Source organism: Sinocyclocheilus anshuiensis, unplaced genomic scaffold, assembly GCF_001515605.1.
Source record: "Sinocyclocheilus anshuiensis isolate Anshui unplaced genomic scaffold, SAMN03320099.WGS_v1.1 scaffold1509, whole genome shotgun sequence".
NCBI classification, from domain to species: domain Eukaryota; kingdom Metazoa; phylum Chordata; class Actinopteri; order Cypriniformes; family Cyprinidae; genus Sinocyclocheilus; species Sinocyclocheilus anshuiensis.
In genome coordinates this window covers 490,852-501,893 of record NW_015547723.1, presented here as the reverse complement: position 1 = coordinate 501,893, position 11,042 = coordinate 490,852, and positions in this window count along the sequence as shown.

The window sequence follows — 11,042 nt, the reverse complement described above, 5'->3', positions numbered from 1 at the left end:
AGTGTTAAATGCAGGTCAGTTTAATGGCAGGGTTTTCCAAAATGCTGCTCATTTACTGTAAGGGTATACTTTGGGAACGGCTTCTCCTCCTCATAAATAAAAAACTTGTCAGCAAACTGACGGGAATAACCCATGCAAAAATATTACATGTATTGCCTTGAGTAAAACAGCAAGGTAACGCAATAAGAATGGTCATGCATTAGAATCTTTTAGAAATCTCCTTTTTAAATGCATATGTAAAGTTATTGGAAATGAAGTCTGGTGTTCCTGCAAGTTCAGTGGTTCCTGAGAAATTCCTATGTATGAGTTCAGAAATCGTAATTATGACATGATGTGCATTCAAGTAATTTTGGTTGGAATAAAATGGACTTGCTGGACAATTTAATATTTCTCTGAATCTTTTTTTTTTTTGCACTAATGCAACATAATGAAGAGGAAACATTTGCATCAGTAGTTAAGAGTTAAGTGTTTCTCCTCATAAACCAAATAAATTATTATTATTGTTTATTTTTTTAACTGTTATTATTGTATTTTTTGGCAAGTTCAATTACAATTCTTAATCAACAGTGCACAAAAAATTTGCAAACTAACCATTTATAATTGTTATCAGTACTAATTTATTTTACGACATTTTTAATCATTTTAAATGTTTGGCTTTTGGTTAGTAATATGCATTGCTAAGAACTTCATTTGGACAACTTTAAAGGCGATTTTCTCAATATTTAGATTTTTTTGCACCCTCAGATTCCAGATTTTCAAATAGTTGTGTCTCGGGCCAAATATGATCCTATCCTAACAAACCATACATCAATGGAAAGCTTATTTATTCAGCTTTCAGATTATGTATAATTCTCAATTTTAAAAAATTGACACTTATGACGGTCAAATATTGTCCTATCCTAACAAACCATACATCAATGGAAAGCTTATTTATTCAGCTTTCAGATTATGTATAATTCTCAATTTTAAAAAATTGACACTTATGACTGGTTTTGTGGTCTAAGGTCATATATATAAGTATATATATATATATATATATATACAGTGGGTACGGAAAGTATTCAGACCCCCTTCAATTTTTCACTCTTTGTTATATTGCAGCCATTTGCTAAAATCATTGAAGTTAATTTTTTTTCCTCATTAATGTACACACAGCACCCCATATTGACAGAAAAACACAGAATTGTCTAAACAAATTATGCTAAATTGCATACTTTTTTTTCTTTTGTCAAGAATTCATAGGCCTATACATGATATTCTAATACAGTGCAGATGATTTGCAGTGATATGGTGCCACTTAAAATGACACGCTATAACATGTTTGCACCTCCAAATTAAATTCACAGGTTTATTCAGATGTGTAGTCAACATTTGTTTTATAAGTCAGGTCCTGTTACATCACTTGGGCAGGATGAATACCAGTCCCTCATTGCTGATGAATCTGTTTTCACTTTAAACATTTAGTCTGCGAGCAGTGAACCATGTAAAAGAAAAGAACAACTCTAGCGCATGAGCCTGAGCTGATAGCTGCCGTACATCTTTTTCAGATCTGTCCCAAAGATTGGATTTCATTTGCTTTATTTAGCTTTTGTCTGGTTTTTAATCACAAAATCTAATCTGAGTCACAATGAGAGCATTTCTAGTGGATGCAAATCACAAAAATGGTACAAAAATTTTCTTTTTTTCTTTTCTTTGAGAAAGCTAATCAACAAATGGTTTGAAAATAACTGGCTGCTACCTGTGCAACCAAACTGCTGCAATAAACACATCCTCATTTTATATTTTGATCAGAAGCATGCCAGGCTCCTGCAGACAGAATAAGCTCTACCTATTGTTCATGAAATTCCTGACCCTTCATGAACCCTCTTATTTGACGTGATCCACCCACACTGTTGGCTCTGTGATCCCAGCTGTCAGGAATCTGGCCACCGGTTTACACACCATAGACACAGCACAGACTAGGTGCCAATTATTGCTTCAAAGAGAGAGACTGAAGTGTGTTTTACTATCTTTATTAGTTTACTTTATTAGATAAACTAAAGATGCCGTATGAAAGTAATTAAAGACAATTTACCTAAAATTATGTAATTATTTGCATGCCCACAAAAGTCTTTGCAAACCTGTATGACTTGTATGAAAAAGGCAGTATTTAGTTAGCGTTCTTTTAAATAGCTTTTTTATGTTCCACAGGAAAAAAAATGTCATATACAGGTTTGAATCGACATGAGGGTGAGTATATGTTTTCATTTTGGGGTGTATTATTCCTTTCAATTTTAACATTTGCCCAACATTTGTCCTATAAGCACTGGAGAATAAGTATTTTAAAAAGTATTTCTTTCCATGTGAATAATTCTGTTTTTGCTTAAAATGAGCAAATTAGCATTATTTACCTAGTTCAGAGAGAACAACGAAAGGGTTTTGTAACCATCTTTATTAGTTTACTCTGTTATGTATGCCTTGGACAAAAAATAAATAAATGCATGATTATGTCCGCATAATGAAAGTGATTGTTCTTCTAAATCTTCTAAATATGTTTCAGAAAAGAAAAAAAGTCATAAAGGTTTGGAACATGATGACAGAATTTTAATTTTAGTGTGAACTATACCTTTAAATTTTAACATTCGTCAAGCACTCAGCACTGGAGAGAATTTCTTAAAGAATATATTTAGATTTTCTGCACTTATGGTAATTAAAGGCATAGTTAAAAAAAAATACATGTCCTCAAACTTTGCAGTATGATTTTCAGTTTTTCACATATAATTCTGTTTGTGCTTAAAATTTGCAGTGCAGTTACCAAATTAGCATTCATTTCTTGCTTCAAAGAGAAACATTGAAGGCTACTGAATTTTTTATTAATTTGTTTTAGCAAATTAGCATTAATTAGATGTGCTGATGTGACAACTCAGCAATCTGCTGTAATCACAGCCATTACTAACCTCAGGAAAAGCCCAGTTGGCATGAACACTATGTGACACGGTCAGAGATAAGTCTAGAGATCTCACATACTTACTGCAGAGAAGGAGGAGATGGAGCGCAACAGGTTGGTGGCTGAAATTTCTGTCATTCGCCCCACATCCATCCATACATCAGTGTCGGCAACGTGTGTGATGTGAGGAACAAATCACTGTTCTGACACGGCTATTTTAAATCAGACCACACTTAATGCTGTGTAATGCTACCTTGGTAGGAAGAGCGCACTCAGACATAAAATGTTGCATAACCCTATTTATGAGTACAACAGGTGGTTTTCCTAATCCTCTGTTTCCAAGGACCGAATAAGTACCTTGTATTTATGTGTCTGCAGTGTGTTAATAAATGCGCAAGATGAGCTTTTTCCCAAAAGTGATGTTCTTTTGATGGTTTTGATTTTTCCCCTTGGCAACAAGGCCTTCGAAAACATGTTGATAAATGTTGTGTCCTTGCAAACACTCATACATAATCTAATAACTGCTCATGCGTTTGTACAGTCATGCAGAAGTGCATGTTGGGAATTGAGCTACATATGACACATTTTAAACATGCTGCTTAGTCACTAAGGCAAATGTGCTTCCTATTGATTTTATAACGTGAGTTTGCTACATTACTGTGGTTGTTATTTTTTGATATATGGCATTACTGTATTTTTTTACGTTACGGCTATAATAAGAAACAAACTTGAAGAAAGGAGAGAAATTCAGTTAGCAACATGTAATCTCACTAGTGGAGTAGGAAGGGGGTTGTATCATGTTCTAAAATAAGACTGGAGGGTGGCCGGATTAAATTAGCATGAGCTCGATAATGATGATGATGATGGCTCTTCCTGGTTGCCTGTCGTTAGATGGGGCTGTGCACATAGAAGGAGATGGAGCTGTAGAACATCACATGCTTTGTCATTCTGAGTGACTCTGTGGTTCGAAAAACACAAGTATTTGACCATGGGACCAAATGGTCATGACAAAAAAATGATTTCCCTTTTCCTGAAGTACGTCTAGCATTACTAGATCAGGATGAGGACAGAGACATGACAACAGTGTTTATTCTGCTGTTTTGGAGATGATGTCAAACAGTTATTGTTGCTCTGGTTAAGTGTAAATATTTGAACTGAATGAATCTGAACTGAAACAGACACAAAACTGTGAAGGAACCCTTACAAAACTTAATCATGGTTTTATTTCCAAAAAAAAAAAAAAAAAATCATGGTTATATGGTAACCACATACTATATGGTAACCACAAATTAACCATGGTTTTTCTATGCTAACCATAGTTGAACCATGGTATTTGTAGTAAAACTGTGGTTATACAAATGGTAATCGGTACACCAAAAACCCATGGTTACTCTAATTTTACTACAATAAACCAAGGTTATTTTTCCGGAAGGGAAAGGCCCTAAACATACTTTACAGGACATACTTAACAAGTATTCATACATTTATGCATTCGGCAGACACTTTTATGCAAAGAATCTTACACTGCTTTCAAGGTGTAGCTTACATTATATGAAAAAGAAAAAAAAGCTGGATGTGCATTCAAGTTTGGAATTTCACAATCTTCAGTGTCTTTATCAGACTATAAAGATATGTGGGATTAACACTTGAGCTATAATATTGCAGCTGCCCTGCGCTGGCTAAATTCTCCCTACGACACAGATCTATTTCAGTCATGATTATTATAGTGGGATAGATGAATGGAAAAATACAACTTCATTGTCTCTTCACCAACATTACCCCAGTGACCCAGGAGATGGGAGAGATGACTCAGTGAGCAAATAACCCCATCGACATCAGAAAATGTCTGGAGAGATAAATGACGTTTAAGGTCATGACAAGTCTTCGTTCCAGCCTGCAGGTCAGTGGATGTTGAGAGCCATCACAACTGTTCTCTTGAACTACTAAAAGAATGTTGTGGCAACCACAAAAAGACTCGAGATTAAATTAAAATCAGACATGCCTTGTTTTTGCTGGAAAATTTTGACCTAAAACAAGTCCCAGTCTCTCATATCCCTTGAAGAACACTGACTTGAAAATACCAATCAAAATCATTTCTGCATCACCGGTTCTTATTCTATCCCAAATCTAAAAGCTGCAGTTTATAACTGTGAGCGACCAGGGGAACATTTGTTTGGTTTTAACCCCATGCCTGGTCCAGATCGTCTACCAGAAACCAGCTGCTAAAGGCCTGAACTCTGCTTCACACTGTGCGATTGTCCCGTCAAGGTCATATCTATATGCGCCAGGTCTATCTCCTGTCCATCAGGGCTAATTCCATCCAACACAGGAGAGGAAATGTGAGGATGTTTGTTTAGAGGGATACACACACAAACAAAAAAGCAGGCCATGCCCTGTCCTGCAGAAATAGTACTACAGGCTGTTTTAGTGGGTCTTATATTAAATATATACACAATTTTTCCCTTAAATTAACATTCTTGACAGTGGTGTCTTTCAAGGTTTCCTTAAATCTGATTGAAGGGAACACAGTGAAATTCCGCAGACATTCCCAAATGTCTAAAGGTGCAAAAACGTTCTCAATGTTCTCCTTTATGAGGATGTCATTTACTGTCAAGTGTAAAAATTGTCCAGGTATCATCTGGTTTTATAACTGATATATAGAGCTATAAGATCTTTGAGCCAGAGCTAAATATTTGGTCTTAACAGGATGCTGTGAAATAGAGCAGACGGAACATGAAATTAAAAGTTTGAGTATCAGTGCATTTGACCTTTATAACGGAAGCTTTAAGATGGAATGCACGGTTTTGGGCATTGGTGTAAAACTGGGTATCATTGTCTTTTGGAGCTGGTTATGTTCTTGCAAGTTCTTTACGGTATATGTTTTGGTACCATACCTTAAATTCTGCACTGCTTTCCCATTGGAAAACGATTTGTATAATACATTACCAGTGTGACAAACTGCTCAACTTTTGCAGAATTTTGCAAGTACCAGTAAAATCCATTTTGCAGGACACAGCTTGCAGCCTGGGGCGTTATTCACCTGGCAGATGCTAGAAACTTCAGGGAATTTATGTTGCGTCATCAGTTTCTGCGGAGCTTTCACAGAAATACCTGCTATTCTCTGAAACTTTCAGTAATTAGATCTCATGAATATTTGCATGGTTGCATCACATGCTATTCAGCCCAGTTATAGGTGACATCCCCTGATACAGGTGTATCGAATGTTGCATTATTCATCTCAACAGCTGTTTTTTAATCATGCAATATTCATGGAAAATTTGTTGCACCTATATCAGGAACAAATCTCCCACCCACCACAGGTTATGCCAAGTTATTCTCATTAACAAATAATATGGCAGGGCAGGGGATGAATGAGCTTACTGACATGCCACTAAGGCCGTAGAGAACAAATCGTAGCAGACTGGTATTAAAAGAAGGGTTTCTGAGAAAGACCCTAAAAATGACTCATGCTGCCCAGCGACAGCAGGGTCCTTTTCTTCTTTTTTCTAATGGAGAACTTACATCAGAAAAACAGACAGACAAAATTCCAAAGGTTCTGAGAATTGCAAATGTTTCAGAATTCCACAGATTTCAAAATGTTCTTTTTGATCTAATTGAGAAACTGTTTTATGTATTAATTTTAGTCTTTGTGCGTGCGTGCGTGCGTGTGTGTGTGTGTATTGATGAAATTACCACAGCTCTTTTCTGACGTGTCAAACTGACAGTGTTATGATATAATTTAATATTATTCATGTTAATAGTTAGAAGCAGAAATGTACAAAATCTCACAAATTACATTTTGGTTACTGACTGTTTGTTGAAAAAAAAAAAAAAAAAAAACATGTACTTATTTACTTAATGTTGTCTGGCTTTTTTTTGAAAAAAAAAAAAAAAAAAAAGAGTATCAGGCCCTATCTTCTGCCCTACTAAGGAAAGTCCAAGTTAAGTTTATTATTTTTTAATGACATTTTTGCAATTCTTAGTCCAATAAATCATTCACGGTATGTGCTGTGGATTTGGTGTTTTCTGTTCTCTCGTTCTTTATTTCTCACTTTCTCACAACTATGTTTCTTGGTCTGTTCCGACCTCACAGTGTGAAATTCTTGTTTCACTTATTATTGGGGGTTTGCTGTGAAAGTGAAAGATTTCATGTCATCAGCTCGAAAAGGCTGATTGTTTAAATCGATGTTCCATGTTGTTTCATGTTCTGTCATGTCCTGCATACTTCCTGTAACTGTTAGTTGTGAAATTGCACTCTACATGTTTTCAGTATGACAGAATTTGAGCAATTTTTTGAAGGATGCCGCTGCAGAGCGGGAGATCGTGTGAAACCGGAATAGTGTGCTCAATAAACAGACACAACAGCGTGAGGATCACAGGCTTACAGCAGAGCTCGGAGTGTCTGATAGAGCAGTTTCCCAGACGGTGGCTTGTTAGAAGGTTTTTTTCCGGTGATAGTTTGGTACACGGATTGTTTTGTGTTGCCTGGACAGGGGCCTCTGTGTTCAGCATTGTTTACCCTCCCTTCAGATCACAGCTGGGCAGAAAATCTTAAAAGAAATCACCTGTTTGTGGACTGATACACGCAGATCCTTTTCTAGATAAACCAGACCTCAAAATCATTAACCAATTCATGGACATTTCATTGTTGGTTAGATTCCTTAAATAAAAAAAGCCTTAAGAACTTTTAAATACCACTGTAAAAAGACACTTTAATATTTCCATATGGGATAAATAAAACGATTAAATTGGTCATATCATGAGTAATAACATTTTCCTTGATCTTATTGCGATACAAAGGTTAATTCTGCTATGAAAACATTCTGGGGGAAAATTGTGGCCGCTGATAGCACTGTTTACTTGCACGTGCACTGATTTAGTGGCCGATGCTCTCTAAAGAAGTTATCCAAATCATGTAATGTAACAAAATTAGTGCGGAACACAATTTGCTAGCAATTCCTGGTCTTGCAGGCCTATTCTGAGCGTGAGTTGTGGAGGATGCAGCAGAATACTGTGATACTTTAATGCTGCCATGATTGCTAGAAAATGTACAGAAACATCTCCAGAAAAAAATCTGTTCACTACCTGCTTTAATAATGCATATACTAGTAATTATGATAGTATATTAATTTGTATTTGTATAAAAAAATGTATGTGCATTTGCATCATATTTCCTTCAAAAACTAAAACAATGCAGGCAACACATACAAACAGACAATTTTATATTCAGGCGATTATATATTTATATTCATATATGCACACATTCTAAAATGCAATTATTATGCTAAAATTTTATTTAAAAAAATACTATTTATTTCATATGCAATGAAAATGTTTACTTTTTTAAAAGCATAAAAACTAAACCAAAAATGTAAATGATACCTGTTTTTGTGGCAAAATCATGTCTGAAAACATAAGTACGTAAGCTCAGGGGAGGGGGAATAAATAATAAAAATGCATTAGATGGCATCAAGAATGAATTATTTATCATATTGGGTTGCTTTGATGCATTTCTGTAATTGACTGAAGAATATGGATTTTTCAATCTAAATAAATGAGCTTAAACAAAAACCTTCTCAGAACCTTTAAGTCATGAGGTCTCTTGAAGCTTTGTTGCAGCATGTTCGACTCTCACGAGAAATCTAAAAAACGCGGGTGGAGTTATAGAAGTGGAACAGGAAAAAAGTCACCTACTAAGCAGTGTTACTCATGAATCTTGCCCAACAATGTGACCCCTTCCGACAGGAAGCACAGACTCAAAGCGCCTTTCCCGGTCACCGTATTAAATTAATAATTCAATAAATAAAAGGAATATTAAATGGTGTGACCGGAAAAGGGTTGACACCCTACTCTTTATTTTTCCACCAGTGCAGCAGCCTGTCCCATACAGTCTAAAGCCTCCCTTCTGTGTGAGATTTAGTCATTTTTCAAATACTCTTTAAACTTTAATTTCTTTCACATCTATACAATACCTTTTTAATTTGTCTTTCATTCCAATAAAATCTTCCAGTTTGCATAATTCATGCATCTATATAGTAAAATATTTGTGCATTTACAATATATTATTGGCTTCTAATTGCTGTACTTTCATAGTCAATTTATAATACCTGTTTTACAATTTAATATAAATCTAAATCTGGTTTACAATTTAATATTCAGTCTTAAATAAACAACTGTATACTATGTCTTTCTTGAAATATGGTGTAGATCCATCATATTGCTGTAAAATTACAGTATGTCTGCATGATTTTCACAGAATTATGCTGGCACATATGTTCCCATCAGGGTCACTGTTAACTATTGTTAATAAAAACTAAAACTGAAACCATAAAACAATTTTGTTACTTGAAATAAAATATTTTATTTATTTTAGCTACTTGCCAAGACAACATTTCTCATTTTCATTTAGTTTATGTTGATTTACAAAAATAACTGAAACTAAAACTGAAATAAAATGAATGAAAACTATATAGACATTAAAAAATAAAAATGAAATAAACACAACAATTACTAAAATTACTGAAGAAAATACAAAAAATTACTACAAAAATTACTAAAACTTTAACTAAAATTAAAATGAAAACAGATTATATAAAAAAAAACGAATTCAGATTATTAATAAAAAACTATAGCTTATTAGTATCAATTATACTAAAATGTTTTTATTTATTTATTTTAATTTTTGCTGGTCTGGTTTGGTGTTTTTGCTTTTGTTACTTTTTGTTGTTTTTCCAGTGTACTAGTCATTCGTGTTTAAAACATGTACATGTTTAATTTTGAAATATTGAAGACAACTAATACAATGTCCAGTGCCATGCTTTAAGACCAAGGACCAAGTTACAACATCTTAGTCATCTTTACCGCTAATGCAGTTGAAAAAATCCTTAATATTATACAGTATGAAAAGTTAGGTTTATTTTTATTTTTTTCATATTGTCCTTCTCTCTTATCGTTCTTCTTGTCCCTATCTACATCATCAGACGATCTGCTAACGAGTATTAACGAACAGAGCAGATGAGGTGACACACACACACACACACACACACACACACACACACACACAGTTCCTTCCTTTTCCATTGCTCCAAAAATCCAGGCTACCTCAGCTGACATTAGTGTCACTCAAGCCTCCTGTGTATAGAGATATTTTCCATGGCACCAATCTGAATCGAGTTTCTCCATCATTTTTCTTAAACACAAATCTTGTGCTGGATGTGCAGAGCATGACAGTCATCCCTATTTGGTATTACTTAAGATCTCGTTTCCTTCCCCTAACAAACTGGTATTTCTCATCTTGACATAATGGTGGTAGGTCGTACAGAGATCTGGTGTGAAAGTGAGTCCTTTAAAGTTAGTAGCACTTATGAAAAAAGAAATGACATGTTGATGGATATCATTTTTAAAGCGTTTTAAAGCGTTGAAAGCTCTAGATGTCAACCCCAGCAGTTCATTGACAATTGCACCGCAGGTTTTTCACAAGCGTTTGCTTTTCACTTAACTCTGTCTGTAATACTTTTGTTCACTTTAGGTTATCAGCTTCTACAGGTGTGCCAAGATGTGGCAAAGAGCTGCGTTGAGTTAAAAGGAATGAAGTGAGTGAGTTTTTGTGCAGGATATTAGCCTCGGCTTTATATCTCACGGCAACAAGCTATTTTACGCAAGTTGTGGCCATGACCTGCTGGGATACAGCTGACCTCTGAAGACATTTTTGATGAATAGTAGAGTGTCTCCTGAATTCACGAAAAGACATGGATTCACTGAGTTGGAAAATAAAATATATGGTTGTTTCTTCAGCTATGAGCACTTTTAGAATTCAGATTATTAATAAAAAACTATAGCTTATTAGTATCAATTATACTAAAATGTTTTTATTTATTTATTTTAATTTTTGCTGGTCTGGTTTGGTGTTTTTGCTTTTGTTACTTTTTGTTGTTTTTCCAGTGTACTAGTCATTCGTGTTTAAAACATGTACATGTTTAATTTTGAAATATTGAAGACAACTAATACAATGTCCAGTGCCATGCTTTAAGACCAAGGACCAAGTTACAACATCTTAGTCATCTTTACCGCTAATGCAGTTGAAAAAATCCTTAATATTATACAGTATGAAAAGTTA